At 42.8% G+C, this 18500-nt stretch overlaps 1 long non-coding RNA gene across 1 annotated transcript; it reads right to left on the bottom strand.

Annotated features, from left to right (window-relative positions):
- Positions 1 to 7700: 7700 nt before the first annotated feature.
- Positions 7701 to 17357, bottom strand: LOC121104410. Its single transcript, XR_005836719.1, has 2 exons — positions 16440 to 17357; positions 7701 to 9570 (listed from the first exon to the last, which is right to left on the bottom strand). It is a non-coding gene; the product is annotated as an uncharacterized LOC121104410 (long non-coding RNA).
- Between the last annotated feature and the right edge of the window lie 1143 nt (positions 17358 to 18500).

The raw sequence follows: 18500 nt of genomic DNA on the forward strand, positions 1-18500 counted from the left end.
AAAGGGGCTTTTTAGAAAAAAAAAAAACGAGTGTCGGGAGAGTTTCTGGCTTGTCTGGAAACGGCAAGACTAATTGCCATGCGCTTCCGCTTTGAAACTGGCAGCAGACAGCATCTTGAAAATGACTCACTAGAGGAGCTCACAAAGAAACTGGTTTGCTCCTTCTCAGGTTTATGTATTTGTGCCTTTTACAGTTTCCTTTGTAGTGTTCGAGGGGTCCCCCGCCCCTTCCCCGCCGGCCCACTCCTACCCTCCCGCTTTTGGAAGCCCCTGGCCGGTCTTTAACTACCCCCAGCACCCCAGCCGGAGGGGGGCTGGGGGAGGCTGAGTTGTTGTTGGAGTTGGCTGGGGAGAGGGTTACAGGGATTCTGCTGCTGCAGGGGGAAAAAGTTCCCTGAATTTTCCACTGGCTGCTGCAGGAAGAGAGAGCCCCTTTAGTCACTGCTAAGTAATGTCTGCACACACACCAACTAATCTCATTAGGAGTTTCCGCTGCTCGGCACAGGAGGGGTTTTGTGCAGCCACTGTCAGCCGGGGGAGCCCTAGGCTGCAGAGGGAGGCAAGTTACGGCTTTATTTACGTAGAGGTGCAGCTGCCCAACAACCTTTTCAGGGCAGCATCTTGAAAAGTTGAAGTCACTTGGGCCATTTTGGATTTCAGACTTACAGGTTTTTCTTTCCCAGTTGTGTGTAGTGTGTGTGTGTGTGTGAAGTTTCTATTGCCCAAGCAACTCAAACACCCCCATCCTCTCTCATCTGTGCTTGCGTCTTTGTTNGTGGGGGGGGGGGGGGGGGGGGGAGCCAGAGGTGGTGAGAAACTAAGCGTGTTCCAGGCATCTATTAATGACTCCAAATCGATTTCTGAGCCTTATTGCTTTATTGCCAAACAAAATACCCTCTGATCTCTCTCCCTTTTTCTCTGTCTGTGGCACACATTTATTTGGGATAGGTTAGTTATGAGTTTCAATTTATGGGGATTATAAAATTACAAATTGTGTTAGGAGGGCATGTGGGTCAGACAGTGAAGAAGACTGTCTATAAGTGTTTTTAGAGTTTCCAGTAATGATCCTGCCTGCAAAAACCCTGATGGTCTTTCTATGCCAGATATAGCAAAGACCTTATGGCCTTTTTCCTCCCCCTCCTTTAAACCTTTAAACATTAGAAATGTGTGCAGTTGCTTAAAAGGGTAAAGAATTTTAAGGAACCTGATTGAAACTGTGGGGTTCCTTTATTGAAAAGGACATGCTGCTTGAGGACATACTCTTGAGGGGTTGTGAGGTGTTGATATTTCTCTTCTGGTGGCAAAGCGTGTCCTAAAAACAGCCCAACCAGGGTGTGAGTCAGTGAACGTGAGTACAGGATGTCCCTAACACAGTGCCAGGCACAGAGTAGATGTTCAATAAATTGTCACTTTGAAATCTGTGAGTAGGACCATAGCACTTACATACAAATAGATAAGAAAAAACTTTCCAGATTGCAGGAGAGGCCCCTTTGAGGGAATACAAACCAGTCTGGATAAACAGAATTTCTAGAGTAATTTTGTCCCCCAGGTGACATTTGGCAATATCTGGAGACATTTTGGTTGTCATAACGAGAGGGGGTGCTCTTGGCATCTAGTCCATAGAAAGTTAGGCACACATCCAGCAAGGTATCGAACAGCCCCCCCCCAATAATTTTCCAGCCCAAAATATCAGTAGTGCCCACAGTGAGAAACTCTCTTTTACATTAACGGTGATGATGATTGCCTGCATCCATTCAATGAATGGGACCTTTACAAGTTGTCAGTTGCAATTTTCTGCCACATATGTAACACAGTATGCATGAATGTTCTCTCCCTTGCTCTCTTTTTGGTCAGTAACATGCCATAGAATGACATTTAGATGATGAATTGGGATGGTTTGCCTTTGCGAGCTGAATTAGACCATCTCTGAACCTCACTTACTTGGTACTAATGTTTTTCACACCAGAATGGCAATTGCCCAGATAGGGGAGAGTGGTGCCTTTTTTTTTTTTTTTTCCCAACTCCATTTGAATTTTGAAGTTTCTTAAAACATTTATTAAAGATCTCCTCTTCTTAGTTAAAAAAATTAATAATTCAAAACTGCTAATATATAGTAAATGTAACTCTGAGATCATATTTTGAAATTTATATTTGTAATAACTTTTTGGAACTTGAGTCTTTTCCTGAAACGAAATAGGTTTTAAAGTTCTTCCAGTCAATGCATATAAATTAAAATGTTCTTTTCTTAGCTGTCAGATACTGGGTTTTGTGTGTTCTGTGCCACCCAATTATGTTTATACACCTATCTGATTCAAAACACCAATATGGTTGCAAAACATTACCTATTGACAAACCTGAAACTAAAAAAAAAAAAAAATTATCCAAGGATGTGACTTCCTGGAGTAGAGACTTTTTTTTTTTTTTTTTTGGGCTGATGGTGAATTACTGCTTACGAATTAATGGCTTTGCTCGTTTCAAGTCCTAGAGAATGATTCAGCCATCTTCATGTTCCCCAGAACTAATGGGGTTCCTCATTAAACTTTAAAAGCAGCGGGTTCTCTGTTTGGGCTGCACTGTGGCTGCAGGCAGCTGGCTTCTGCCCCTTCCTAAGGGCCTGCACCTACACACACACACACACACACACACACACACACACGCGCACAGAGGCTCAAGGGTCATTTAAATGAAAGACTCCACTGCTGTCAGATTTTTCTGTATGTTTCAGGCAAGAGCTTTTTTATGTCCTGGTTATCCATAGTTCCCCTTTGTCTTTGTAGGCTGATTTATAACATATTTGAGAGTGCACTAATATGACAATATTTTCTAAAGGTTAGGTAGGGGTTTTTTTTCTGTTTTGAAAAAATGCTAATGTGAATTATGTTAGGAAGATTCAGAAAACCACAAAAAATATATATATATATATAAACATCTCCCATAATCCCACTGTTAACATTTTGGATATATTTTTTCAGTGTCCTAGAATGTGTGTGTGTGTGTGTGTGTGTGTGTGTATACACACACAAAACTTTTCATTGGAGTCACACTATACTTTGTAATTTATTTTTACTTAACATACCATGTAACACATTTTCATAACTAGTACTTAGACCAAAATTACTGCACATAGAGCATGCATTTATTGATCTAATAAATGTGTTGACAGTAGATTGACATAAGTTTTTACATGGACTTGTTCAGTGTTTTTGTCTCTGCGGCTCCAAGTACTGTTCTAAGAATGCTGGCCTCTTAGAAGACCGAATTCATATGTGCTGTGAAATTTGGGATTTTGATGAGTTTCTCTATGATTTAAGAATGAGTCATGATTTGCAGTAGAATATCAAGATGTAGTAACAGGAAGTCCAGGGCACTACACATCAAAATAGAATGTTAGATGATGAAAAAAGAGAAGCGAGGTTAAACCGAAAATGTACCTTGAACTTTAACTATAAGGTGGGAGGAAGGTGCCTCTTTATACATTGTGACCATTCTTAGTTATTGCTGTTTCATTTTATATCTGGAGAGTCTCCAAACTTTGAGACTGTTGTTTTCGGTGGATTTTTCAGCTCAAGAGGACTATTGCCCATGGCCAGTTTGAATTAAGATCATTCAACTTTTTGGTTGAAACTGTGGCGGAGAGACTGTGGTTTTATGGCACAAAACTCTGGTTTTGCCACTTAAAATGCAGCCCCAGTAAATGGAATTATTTGTGTGTGTGTGTGTGTGTGTGTGTGTGTATGTGTATGTAACCTTCTGTTAACGAATCCTAAAGGCCTTCAAAAATGGTAGATCATTCAGTCTTTTAAGTAATTGCAGAAATTTGACTCCTACCTATAACCATAATAAAAATGGCCTTTCATGCATTACTGGAAACTTGGCGTATGTGTCAGCCATTTAAAAATAAACCTTGAATTGGTCATTTCAATAAATGGTAATTTGGTTTGAATTACACTAGGAATTATTAACTCATCGATTATGTGTTTTAATGTGTATTTCCTGGAAAGTAATTGTTAAATTATTCTAAGAATTAAATGGGATTATTTTATAATTTGTCTTCAAGACTTATTTGTATATTTTTGAAGACATTAAGATGATAGTTTTACTACTATATTCTGAGTTAAACTAAAATTAATTTATTCACCTGCTCTAAAAAGAGGCTCTAAAGCACATGGTATCATAAGTATTTTTAAAGCTACCATATGTAAGAATAATTTCTAATTTTCCATGTGTAAATAATGGAAGTGATGGGGTAGATATAAAACACACTTCTCTAATGCCTTCTTTTAGACTGCAGTCAGGAATCCTTTAAGCAGTAGAACAAGGAATCTGAGAACCTTGATGTCTTTTTTTTTAAATTGTATAATTTCATATATGGAAATGGACAGATCCTCAATATTTTTTTTATATACCCATGGAATCCCCACCCCTTACCTCCAAATAGAGAATATTTCCATTGCCTGAAACATTCCCTAGCTATTTCTTTTTATTATGGCAATTTCATGATTCTACCATGTAGGTTTTTAAACCCCAGAACACCTTGATAAAATACTGCAGTATTTTTATTTAATTTGCTTGATTAAAAACAAATCATTAGAATGTGGGGATTTCCCCAGCAATACCATAGGAGGAAAAATCCCCTCTACATTGTTTAATACCGCATACGCTAACCAAAAGTGATATGTGGGCTGCAGGACAGCTCAGATTCCCTTAAAACAAATTGTGTTAAGGGGCTCTCTCTTAATCTTCCTGGACCTCAGTTTCTCTGGCTGGATGATGAAGGGATTGAAGTGTAGAGGCTGGGATAATTCCTTTCAAGTCAAAAGTTCTCCTGTACTACTATTTTGGAGTAAGGAACTTGAATTCTAAGAGTCGTGAAAACGTGATGTGAATTTTTGCTGTCCTCCCCAGACAGCCAACTTTCAGGCATATGCAGCGATTTAAGCGAAGTATTTTGTGGTGGGAAAAGGGGTTCCCCATAAATTTCCCCTTCAATCCCATTCTGGCCCCTTGTCGAATAAGGAACACTCAAGGGAAGGTTGATATTTGCTGTTGTGCTTCATTTCCTCCTTTTTGTAAGGTTTGCAACAAGCATCACTCATTGCTAATGGCCCATAGTCGCCTCCTTCTTGGGGACCCCAGTGACTGTCTCTGGACTGGATGCTGAGTAGGCCCAGATAAGATTTTGATCACCAGTTTCGGTCCCTGCTCCTTCCTTCCTACAGTCTTTGAAAATGCTCTCCATGCTCCACTGCTGTGTCCGAGGGGTCCCTCATTCCCTCTGGCCTTCGTCAGTCCCTTGTCTATCCACAAGCTAGAGCGGTCCTTTAAACACAGGTCTGACTGTGTCACACCTTGGCTTAAAATCTCCCAGTGGCTTTGGCCAGGGTAGAGACCAAAATCCTTCATGTAGGCCGCACCGTGTGATTTGGGCCAGCCACCCTGGCTTTTCTTCCATTCCTCATGTGTGTCCTGTGCCCTCTGGCTACTGGGCCTTTCCAAATGCTCTTCTTTCTCCTGGGAATTCCCTTCCCTGCCCCCACTCCCATCGATTGTGCTCACTCCACTTTGCCAGTTTGCAGCCATCCTCCAGGCCTCAGCATTTGCTGGGTCCCCAGGCTGGTGTTCCCACTGTCATCTAGTCACCTGTCCCGGCCTTCGGAGCTCTTGCCATATTTATTTACAGGTTCCCTCAGTATCCTCTCCAAATTCTCCCTCTCCAAACACAGATGCTAAATAGTTTGAGATCTCTATTTCTGGAGATAGGGGTGGTGTCCCTCATTATTCATTAATACTCATTATCCCAAATTCAGGAACCAAGTGGAGTTGATAGCATGGCCTCCCTTGTTAGCTGGAGTGTCTGCCAAACCCTCGAATCCATCAGACTCAGATAGCGAGAGGTACCTGCCGGCCGATGCGTCATGATGTGTTTTACGTCTGTCGCGGCCTTCAGTCTTGACGCTCCCTCTGGGCCTGCTCTGTTTTTCTCATCCTCGTGTTTATCCCGGCACGTTGTCCAGTACCTGGCATTCATTGAATTATAAACAATCTGAAGGGGGAAAACTTGCCGTTGGACTTGATAAAGCACTTTATTGTCATGCATAAATCCAACCCTTTCCTAGATGATGAATTACGTGGATTAATAAGAGACCTATCTCTTGGTTAAATCATAAAGACAGCCAGGAAGAGGTCATTTTCCAGAGTTTTTGTCCAGACTTGCGAGAAAAGTAGATGTACAGAAACAAGTTTGTTAATATCTGAGAGGACAAACGTCAGCCTTGTTGTTGCTACCAGTGTTGTACTGGGAATGGTTGGTTAACAGTTAAGTAATTCATAGGTCAGTGCAGCTTGAAAGGGTCTTGATGTACAATTCTTTCCATGTTAAAACTGATCATTCTACAACAACTACCGTTGGTCTTTCATCAAGACTTCAGTTGACGAAGTTTTGGTAGTTCCTTTGGGCTGCGTTCCATAATATTTGCAGTTAAAAGTCCGTCTTCACTTATACTAAAACCTGTGTGTAGCTTTTCTCTGTAACTTCTTGTATTAAATGAATGCTGTTTCTGATTGATTTCTGATTGATTTTGAGAATAACAAAGACACTGCTTGTGTATTTGAAAGGATGGATGACTAATACCTCCACTGGCTTTGGTGAAGGAGGGCTGGGTCCACTGTGCATTTCAGCTGGGTTTTGCCAAAGACCAGTTTGTTGATAGTCAAACCTTGATTTACCAGAATGTATGATTTAGCAGATTTCTCTCCCTGCATTTCACTGTCAGAAGAGAGAGATGAAAACAACAGCAAAACAAGCCCCAGAATTTATTCCAGGATATGCTCAGGAATTCTTTGTAAGAATTAACAGCAAGGATTCTCTTACACTGTCTGCATCTGAAAGTTCTCGTCCTCAGAGTGAGGATCCTAAGGCCCAGAAAGGTCTGAATGCTCGAGTAAGGGAGGAAAGGGGCATATGGTCAAACAATTCCCTAGCAGAGTTAAGAGCACTTCTCTGGTTAGTACTCAGTGAACTGGAAATGCAATCTCCCCACTGTCTCCCACTGACTGGAGTTTGGAAGGTTTTGCTTCAGAGGCTAAAATATAAGCCCTGATTGTCAGAGTTCATTTGAAAGTGAAGACGATAAGCATTGACGTGTGTGTGTGTGTGCGTGTGCGCGTGTGCGTGTGTGAATCTTCACATTCTAGGCGACAAGAGGAATGCCTGAGTCGAAGAGAGTGGGACAATATGCTCTCACTTTTTGCTCCTCTTACATCTAGAGCTGCTCTCCTCATGTAGGATTCGAGCCCCAAGAGAGAAGACGGGAGCATAAGGGGACATTTGCTAAACTTCTCACCCAAAAGAACCATTATTTCACTGTGGGAACTCAGAGAAAACTTGGATTTTTAAAAAATATAATTTATAGGAGAGGACAAAGTGCAGATTCCTAATTTCAGCCAGCCCCATGAAGAATATACAAGAAGGGAGCAAACCTTTTAAGCTTATTTGGGAGAGCGTGTCTGGATGCAGTGCCTTGATGTTCTCATATGGTTTTGCATTTTGAAATCTTCTGGAATCTAAAATCCATGAGCGTTGGTAGGGAAGTTGTTTCTGCTAAGGTCTCTGCCTGTTTTCCAAGATCTGGAAACTGATCGCTTAGACCAGAAGGTGTTGGGTGGTAGAGCATCGCCTTTTATTTTTATTTCATTTTTTCTTTTTAAAAGTGTTTTAGAACAAACATCTCCAAATTCTCCAAGTGGCATTCTGGATTCAGGATTGGAACTGATGAAACCCCAGGCAGAGACCTGTCGTCACATCTGTGCAGAGCCCCTAGTGGAGGGCAGGAATGCCTGTTGATGGGCCAAACTCCTCTTTGATATTCGAGGCAAAAGCATCACTCAAGTCAGCCCCTCGATGTTCCCTGACCCTTGCTTAATTCACTGCTTTGGATGCTTCAGTGCTGATTCTCAATTCTGCGTTTATGATACTTGGATAAATTGAGCGATTTGAAGAGTGCTAGCATTTTCTTAAAGTGAATTACTTTTATTACAAATGTATATGCTGTTAGAAGAGGCCTTGAATCAAACAAAATGTCCCAAGTACCCTGGGGTTCTCCAAAGCTCAGAGTCCCTGCTCTCAAATGAGAACATTGCCCTGTTTGATTTAAATCAGAGCTGGACCACAAGAACACATCCTCTGCCAGCCTTTGCCACAGCCTTTGCTTTTTCTTTCTTTTTTTTTTTTTTCCTCTTAACCTAAATATTAAGACCTAATTTGTCTTCAGGAGAAGTAGAAACTTTAAGACCTTGACATAGAAGATCATACATGCTCCAGATGATGAAAATGCAAAAAGGGTGACTTTCTTTAGCAAGGGGGGAAAGATCCTCTAAAGCAGGATCAGCTGTTATTATTTTTTTTTACAGTTAATACAGTCTTGTGGAACAATTATTGGAAGAGTAGAGTATCCATGTTGTATGTGACATTTCAGGAAAGGGCCCAGCCACGCTCGTGGACAGCAGATTCCCGAATGGGAAGTAAGGGCCGTGAGGACGCTTTGGGGTGTCTATCTGCTGTTTGATGCACGTGTACCAACAGCCAGTCTTTTCCATCAGATGTTGTTGCAGGCTTCTCGAAGGACATTGGTGTGCACGTTAGCTGGGCACAAATGAAGGAACCATCGGTCTTCCGCTTGATGGCCCTGTCCATGTTCTTTGGTTCATTTATTCAGTGCACGTGGGGGGTTAGTAAATAGGTTTAAAATACAAGGCATTGGGAGAGTTTTGAAATCACTATTTTTACAACAGTTTTCTTAGAAATAACTGGACTCACCATGAACACCAAGATATTTTAAATGTGCTCCACTTACTGCAGCTGGTCGACAAGTCAGGCTCGATTTTAACTAGACACTCAGTGGAAAACGAGATGTCTTTGGGGCACCACTGTGCCCTTCCGCCATTATACTTTGGCCTCGTCTTAAAAAGAACTCTATGAAAAGTTATTGAAGTTTAGAAGAACCCCTGCATTTGGTCCCATAATCACCATCTGTAGCAAAAGGCACAAAAATGTGAGGGAAACTTATGCATGTGGAGACAGTAAAACCATAAAAGGGCTGGTCTACCTTCACGACTTGAGATGCAGCTGAAACCCCCACAGGTGTCCACCACATGAGTGGGTGATGACATTTGGAAGACTGCAGCCCACTGTTTTTTTATAGATCCCTTGCAAAGTGAGTATATTATCATACCAGATTATGTAAAAATGTTGATGCCTCGCATTTGCATTTCCTAAACCATGAAAGGGTTTTGCTGAGAAGAGCACGGAAGGAAGGAAGGCGGGGCGGCTAAAGTGCCCACAGAATGTAGAAGCCCCTAGAAGCCCGGAGGAGTCCATTTCCTTGCTTAGCTAGCCATCCATGTGAGGTGGCCCTTGGGCTTCTCAACAACCTCTAAAGCTGTCACAGATCCCAGGAGCCCCTAACTGTATTAGCGGCACGACGGTTTGAAGCAGCACCCGAACATGAGCACATGTCCACATACGCCGGCTGAATCTTGACCTTTCCAGGAGCCGCCACATTTTGACATATGCTAAATTTCAGAAAAAAGGAAAAGATTTATCATATTGTGAGCCATTTGTAAATTAGCAGCTCAAAAATGCTGTCTTATAAAGTTTTAACACTGATCATATACTCCCAAAGAACACTGAGATCAGCTCACGAGTATCACTTTCTCTTGTACTCTTTTTAAAAGACGTCTGAAGCAGTTTTAGTAGCTTTACCCCACGAAGACAGGAAGCCGACTTTGCCAGGAGGGCTGATGTTGGGGACTTAACCTTCCAGAAATGATTGAGGACATGATCCTTTATGATTTTAAGTTCCATAGAAGAGACAAGAGAAGTCTCTCTGGGAAGACCATGACGTCTCTCCCTCTCCAGGCCACTCCTAGGGCCGTGAGGGAAAGCTGGAAGGAGAAGGTCAAGGGTTCCTAAGCTGAGTAGCCTGACGAGTCATGCGTGCGTGAGAAGCAGCGGCTGGTGAAGAGAGACATGTTCGATTGCTAGGAAGTGAGGTAGAGAGACGGAACCACACATGCGCAGCCTGGGGGACCCGCGGGGGCTTTGGCAGGACAGGGGAGCAGAAGCCAGGGTCACACCGGAGAGAGATTTGGGGGGACAGGGATCTGGGCCACGAGGAAGGGCTCTGGGCCTTTCCCGGGGTGGCCCTCGGGGGGCAGACGTGCAGCGCAGATGTTGGAGGCGCCCCAGGGCGGAAGCAGCCCGGCCAGGGAAGGTGCGCAGATGGTCACCTTTCTGGCGGGAAGCGCCCAGAGCTGCCGCAGGACCGGGATGCTGAGCACAGCTGTGCAGATTTCCCGGCCCCCAGGGTCCCCTGGGAATCCTCCTGAGAGGAAGAGATGGTGTCGCAGCCCACACCTGACCCCACCCGGGGCCTCTTTCCTCCCCACCCTGGTGTCCGCTCCGTGTGTGCGCACGTGTGGGGGACAGGGAGGGCCGTGTCCGGGATCCTCTGCGTGGCTGGCATTTGAGGAGCGGCCCGAGGAAGAGGGGCCCAGTGCTGCTTGCCACTGATGGACAGGAGCAGTGTCCAGATTTTTCATGAGAAGAGCTAAGATGTGAAGTTTCTTTGACGAAACATATTTTATCTTGCATTTTTTTTTCTAACGTTTCCACTGGGTGGTGCTGCGGGAATTCCTACCTTTTGCCTTGGATCTACCCTTCCCAGAAAGACGCCTCTAGAGCATAATAGGAGGAAGTCCTGATTTAGAAAGATTTTACAGTTTCAACACAATAGAAGGGTTTGGAGGATGCGCTGGCAGGAAATGTTTTAGTTTCTGGATGTGGAAAATCCGCCATCATTTTGTATCATGCAGAAGTTTTCGGACTATGCCGGGTATAGACTTTTTGGCCTTCACCAACTAATTATTTAGCACAGAAAAGCTTTCAAGTTTATCTGAAAGATTATGGTTTCATTCTAGTGGAGGCAGCGTGTAAGATTTCCTTTATTTTTTGATTTTCATAGAACTGTCATAACCCGGTGAGCAAACAAACGTTTCCTGATGTTAAGACAACCATAGATTTAAAAAATATCTCTGCTAAGGTTTGATTTGAAGCTGAAGGCATTGTTCCATTCCCGTTTTAAAGATCACTTGTGCAGGGCATTGACCAAAAGGGTAACTTGGATTTTTATTTTCAAAATAATCGTATAGAGTCTTTCAGTGTGATGGCACTCGTGTATCGAGGGGGAGAGGGTTCGCCTTATCCCTGCTTTACAGATAAAGAAGTTGAAACAGAGAGAAGTTGACCTCCCTGCCTGAGACCATGCAACTCTTTAAGGCCCTGCCTGCGATGGAATTTATGTTCTGATTTCCAACTTTTCCCCTTACGCATAGGATCAGGTTTTTAAAATATGAACAGTACAGAAGTGTAGGTAAAAGATTTTTCATTCAAAGGCCTTTGAAATAGAAGAATCCAGGGAAGTATGGGAGGAAAAAAATACCCACTGGGACTTAGGGAGCTTATTCAATGGAAGCTCACATGTAAGGACCGTTTGCAAGACTTTAAGTAAGTTGTACCGAATGCAAGACAGCATTTTGTTTTCATGTGCTTGTCGCGGTCCTCCACAAAATCCCAAACACTGCTTCCTTAGAACCTGAAACAGGGCTTCCCCGGAGGTGTTTGTTTCTAAAGGAACAATTCTGAGCTCCTTGCCGGGTGCCGGTGCCGCACTGGGCACTGTCATATAGTTTTTGTGGGGTTTCCAGTCTGTCCCTATCCGCAGGCAAAGTGCTGCCCATGATTCCTTCTATTGTTAGGAGACATGCATGCAGGGTTTGGACTGTCTCTCTGGAGCCAGGCTAGATCCCTCGCATTTCTTTTCTTGACTTTCACCCTCTTGTTCTGCCAGCCTGTGTGCCCACACCAAGCAGGAGGATGGGCTCTCCTGCTGAAAGGGAGCCAAGGTGCAGAAGGGACAGCTTCTCCTGTCTTCATAATCAAGAGCCTGCCTCAATTATTTAGCGTGGAATGAACCTGGAGCGTGTCTAAACCAACAGATCTTTTTAAAGAGAAATTGGTTTAAAAAGGTGATGATGGCCTGGGTTCACAGTTTTTCTCTTAAAACGGGGCCAATTAGAATAACTGGAGTCACAGATGAAGCAAAGTCCGAAATAAACAAGGAAATGTCCTGATTTGATTCATAGTGGGAACGTTACATCTCCCACTGAGTTAAAATGAGGCTTCTCTCTTAACAGCAGTGAGGTGTGCATATAAGAAATGTAGCCTCTGCTGGAGGAACTCTGTGTGATGATTAAGGACCTGGACTTTGGAGCCAGATGCCCCTGGATATGAGTCTCTGTTTGTCCATATTACTCCTGTGGCCATGAGTGTCTTATTTCACCTTTTGAAGTCAAGACTTCCCCATGGAGTATTAAATTTAGATGTGTATCAAGTGCTGAGCCCAATGCCTGGTACATAATAAATGCTCATCAAATGTGCACACTAAAAAGGAAAAGCTCCTATTTAAAGAAATAACAGATTTGGGGGGGGGGTATTAGCTCTTTTCTTGAGAATTCCATGGAATCTTAGTACTGCTGGTCAGGGAGGATGTACTTAACATTTCCTTTAGAATAGGACTCTTTATTTGCTCTTTATAAATTATCTTTAGTGTTTTACAAATCCTATTGAAATTATGTGTATTTCGTATGAGTTTAACTTTATTTCCACCCATAGAGAATTTCAGATCCTCAAAAGAGTCCATGGACCAAATCTAGGAAGAAGATACTGCTCGGGGATGTGAGTGTGTGTGTGAGTGTGTGTGTGTGTGTGTGTGTCTATTCTCTATGTGATAATATGCTTGTAAGTTGACTCTATGAGATTGTGGGTATTTGGCTGTTTTGGACCCTTACAAACAATTTCATACAGTCCAACTTAATGGTGATAATTGTGAAGAAATATGATTTGAAACAGTGTCATAATGAAAGAGATTATAATGAGGTATGAGTATAGCTTCTTTTCATACATTATTTATCAAAAGCTCACAAGGTAAACTTTGTCAGGGAGCCTCGGACCACTGGTAATCCAATTTATCTAAAATAACTTCTGTGTACCGTACTCTAAAGTAGTCTTGATTTGCACTGGGGATTTATCGGTGGCTTTATCACATCCAATGAATCATTTTTCTAGCTCCATATGCTTTTGATCCAAATGGCTACTGTTGAAGGAGAATTTGCTTAGTATTTTTTTCCCTTTTGAATTCATAGGGTTAATTACTCTGGGGAGGAAACAAAAGTCTCAGTGAGTTTTCTTGGGCAATAAGAACAGCAGTGTTCTTCCAGAAAGCAGAGTTTGGCCGTCGTGTTGAGGGTTAAAACCGAGCTGACACACAAAGCAAAATGAAACCAGAGCTGCAATTACAAAGTGGGACAGATGTAGGAGGCCAGGTTTCCTGTGGCCCATTTTCCAGTTTCCTGCCTGCAACCTGCAGAAGAGGAAGCTGAATGTTACCAAGTATGAGAACTGAAGGGGGACGTGCTTCAGGCCAGAATTAAGATAGGCGCAAAAAACATGGGCAACAAAAACAATTGCAAAGAAAGTGAACGTTTGGGTTTTCATCCAGAAAAGTCTGGGAAGGAACAACCCGTCTGTTTCAAGAAAAAGACATTGTCAGTAAAGCCTGTGCTTCCCGACGAGACTCTGTGGAGGGGGACCTGGGGACGGGCCCAGGTTGTCGGAACCTCTGAGTTTTATGGTCCTACTCCTCTTTCAGGACGTGGTCTGCTCTTTAAATACAGTGGGTTACCTGAAAAGATTTTCCCTGCAGTGCCCAGGATTTCTAAATCTGTTTCCTGGGCATGTCGATATACGAGGGAGGTGGATGTGGTTACCCGAGTGGCTATAATGAACTACAGCCTCATTTTGGGAAGGCTGGGTGACCAGTTGGCTGCTTTGATCTAGCAGGCTTGTATTCCTTTAACTGCCCAATAAAATTGTGTGTGATGTTTTCAAAGAAGAGATTAAATGGTGATGTGTATGTTTAAGACTGCAGAGCGTACATTCTCTGTGTGTGTGTGTGTGTGTGTGTGTGTGTGTCTACCTGACAAGACATGAGGGGAGAGGCAGGGCTCCTGCAGTCAGAAGACACTGGAGAAGTGGACAAGTCCATCTTTCTCCAGAGATTAAAAAAAAGAATAAAATTATGTGTGGGCTCATTAGCACATTATAGAAGAGTCTCTGAAGTCAGTTACAACCTCCACCCTAAGGGTGAAAAATTGAGATTCAAAGAAATTTAGATTCACTCTACTAACGTTTTTATGGAATGCCTGTGGTCTGCCGGGCGCCATGTTGGAATTGCTGGGTGACACTAGTGTAAGGACGGCTAACACTGAATAGCTCCACTGGTGGGAGCCTTGTGGAAAGCACCATAGAAGACACAGATGAAAGCAACAGTAAGCCTTGCTGAAGGCTCACAACAGGGCACTGTGCTGAACTTTCCCCATGCACCCTCTCACTCAAATGGACTTGTCTCTTTGAGGTACAGAGAAATAGGTTTGTACTTCTGGGACGACCAATTATTTATGAACCCTCTGGACTGATTATGGTTTCTTCAAGCCCAGAAAGAACAAACTCTGCACCAAGAACATTAGGCAATTTGGGGATGTTGCCAAATAGGGAACACAGAGGTGCCCAGGTGAGCTCAGTGCAGGTCTATCTGAAAACATGGGGTAAGACTGGCTAGGGTTGTATAATAGCAGGGTGGGGTGGGAAATGGCATGAATATATAGATGTGGGAGGAAGTAGAATGGCTCAAACACGCTTTCCCTGCCAGAGTTAATGCAGCCATCCATTTACTTTTCCAAAGGAAATTCACCCACAGAGAAGTCACCGATGAACCAATGGAGTTACTTCTAATTTACCCAGAGACAACACAGTTTCATGGGTCTCTTTTACAGTGCCCCCCACCCCCCATCCCTGTCTCTTTCCTCAGATGGAAGAGAATTTGTAAATTCTGTAAATTGTATTTGTAAAACTGTACTTGAAGAACATGGCCAACTTATTATAAACGGTAAATAAGTAGACTGAGCAATGGCTAATTTCCCTCTCCCTATGCCTCCTGCCCTTTAAACATGGGCAATCTGTAGATATTCACAGAATGAATGAGAATATAAACATTTGTTAATAAGTAAAAAGAGCTTTAAGGGCCTTGAACTTGGCCTCACAGATGGGCATTTTTTAAAATTTTACATGTGGCGGTTGATGATAATTAAAATGTCTTTTGAAAATAAATTTAAGTAGGGTGCCTGGGTGGCTCAGTCAGTTAAGCATCTGCCTTCAGCTCAGGTCATGATCTGGGGGCCCTGGGATCAAGCCCCATATCAGGCTCCTGGCTTGGGTGGGAAGCCTGCTTCTCCCTCTCCCTCTGCTGCTCCCCCTGCTTGTGCTCTCTCTCTCTCTTGCTCTCTCTGTCAAATAAATAAAATCCTTAAAAAATAAATAAATAAATTTAAGTAATCTTTATTCCACCTCATAAAAATAATAAAGACGTCAAGTGTGGGCTGCATAGTTAGAAATGCTGTCCTTACTTAATGCTTTAAAGGTATTCTGTGCTGAGTTACTGCCTATCTCAAATGATACAAATTGTTGCTTTCCAATTCCTTGACTTAAGTACCTAAGGTTTGTTTTATATAATGAAACGGTTCCTGCCCTTTCTCTTGGGCATTGATAATGTAATGGGATACAAACACTTAGTAGGTGCTGCTGTGGACAGAGGAGTGGAAATAAGACAATTTTGAAGGTTAAAGTGTTAACATGCAGCCTCTTTTCTCTAACCATTCAAGTTTTAGCAAGCAAAAAGACATATTTATTGAGCACCTGTTTTGTTTGCTTCTTACACAGGAGTTTTCTCCTTTCCTTGAGCCCTCTAATTTCTGACTAAAATTGTTTTGTTTTGTTTTGTTTTGTTTTCTAAGTTGGCCAATTTCTTTAGTTCCCACAATATGTAAGCTTTAGAAAATCAAATAATTCTGTCCCCTCAACTCCCTTACCTTAGTGTAACTTTAAAAATGAAACCAGGAACATACAAAGAGAAGTGTTAGGTTGCCATCAATAGAAAGAAGAAAAAATAAGTTGGTATTTCGACTTCTAAGAATGGCAGCAAAAACCTCATTCTTTGCATAGAGTCTGGGCCGCCCCATCTCGCATCAAGATGTTTGGCGCCACCCTGTGGCCGACAGAAAGAATGCCCACTTCCGAGAAGAGGAAAAGCAGCTTCTAGGAGGAAAGAGGCAGCGTGAAGAGAGGTTCCCCAGGGGCACGTCTAGGTTTTGTGGGGCTTGCAGCATAAGCAGTTTGGAGAGACCCTCTTTGTACCACCCCCTCCAAATTAGAAATACAAAATTACCAGGACCCCTAGCAAAGAGCTGGTCCCTGGGCATTAACTTACACTATTCACTGTAAGTTGGCCTCGAGAGGCAGGTTCCAGGTGCCCAAGCAGTGCTGGCAGTGGTGGGTAGAACCGAGTCTTCTGTCAGCCCAGCAGCTGCTGGAGGCTTGGTGGAACCGAAGGGAGCACATAATCCCTGCTCCTTGGTGACTTCTGTTTTTCAGGCTCAAGTGGGAGAGGTTGCCTCTGGGTAAATTGCAGTAAATTTCCTTCCAGCAAACCCCTCCCCCCCCTCCCCGCCCCGGCCTGATTCTTGCTTTGGCCTTTACTGATGCTTCCAAGCCTGCTGTGGGGGACTTCAGCCGCTCTTCTCTCACCCCTTCAAAGTTTTACCCACCCTTCAGTTTGAAGGGTGAGTGCTCTTACTCCCTCCTCTAGAAAGCCTTCTCCAAAGAGCCTAATCCTAGTTCTCGTGCGTGTTCCAGGCAGTATTACAGAGCAGGTAAGGGTGCAGGCTGTGGCATGTGTTAACCTCAGTTTTATTTTTTCGTTCACTCATGTGACAAATGTTCGCTGGGTGTCTAGGGTGACCTGTCACTGATCTAAGCTGGGGATAGGTCAGCAAGCAAAACAAAGGTCGGTACTCACTGAGTCAGCATTTGGGAACAGTACTTCCCAGGCCATAAGTGGAAAAGGACTAGTTTTTAAAATTTCTTAAACACTGTGGACTGATAATTTTGTGACATACAAGAAAAATAAAGAATAAAGATACCAAAATAGCAGCCCAATTTTTAATGATAGATTTTACAGGCATGAAATGACATTTCAATAAAATAAGTGTAATGAGAAAAAGAATTACATAGCCACTGAAAGTGCATGCAAAGGCAATTAATATAGAAGATCATTATTAGGGGCGCCTGGGTGGCACAGCGGTTAAGCATCTGCCTTCAGCTCAGGGCGTGATCCCAGCGTTATGGGATCGAGCCCCACATCAGGCTCCTACGCTGGGAGCCTGCTTCTTTCTCTCCCACTCCCCCTGCTTGTGTTCCCTCTCTCGCTGGCTGTCTCTATCTCTGTCAAATAAATAAAATCTTTAAAAAAAAAAAAAGATCATTATTAATAACTGGTAACTTTTTGCCCTGTAGTAATTTTAACCAAACAAAAAGGTTGTAAGTGAACCAGAGATTCCTTGTATTAAATGCCTATAAGCACACTTTAAACAAACACCATATTTATCAACACTAAACTTTCAATGGAGGAAGAGTTTGCCTCTTGCTGACTAATGAATTTAATCTAGGTTAGATACAATAATGCTACTTGCGGGACATGATGTATCTAAACTACTTGTGTTTTGTTTCAATTACACTGGAGAGAAGCCAGTCTCACAGAGGTATGTTGACCTCACTAGAAAAGAGATTTTGCAACCCATTTCCACAAACTCGGTGTATTAATTTTTCTTTTTTTTATGATTTTTTTAATGATTTTTTATTATGTTAGTCACCATACAGTACATCCCCGGTTTCCGATGTAAAGCTTGATGATTCATTAGTTGCATATAACACCCAGTGCACCATGCAATACGTGCCCTCCTTACTACCCATCACCGGTCTATCCCATTCCCCCACCCCCTCCCCTTTGAAGCCCTCAGTTTGTTTCTCATAGTCCATAGTCTCTCATGTTTCATTCCCCCTTCTGATTACCCCCCCTTTCTTTATCGGTGTATTAATTTTTCTTAACGTTCATCTAAAAGCAAGTATTGCTGCATTTTAAAATCCGTCTTCACTCCTTGGTTAGTTGCCAGTTCCCACGATTTTTCCTATAGTTATATTTAAATCTTTTTTTTTTTTTAAAGATTTTATTTATTTATGTGACAGAGAGAGAAACAGCCAGTGAGAGAGGGAACACAAGCAGGGGGAGTGGGAGAGGAAGAAGCAGGCTCATAGCGGAAGAGCCTGATGTGGGGCTCGATCCCATAACGCCGGGATCACACCCTGAGCCGAAGGCAGACGCTTAACGACTGCGCCACCCAGGCGCCCCTATATTTAAATCTTCTAATGAAATCAGTGAATTCTAGATTTTTGTATACTTTTGGGTTATGACTGAAAAACCTTGAATGTCACA

This window comes from Ursus maritimus, unplaced genomic scaffold (assembly GCF_017311325.1).
Source record: "Ursus maritimus isolate PB19 unplaced genomic scaffold, ASM1731132v1 scaffold_21, whole genome shotgun sequence".
Classification (NCBI taxonomy): Eukaryota; Metazoa; Chordata; class Mammalia; order Carnivora; family Ursidae; genus Ursus; species Ursus maritimus.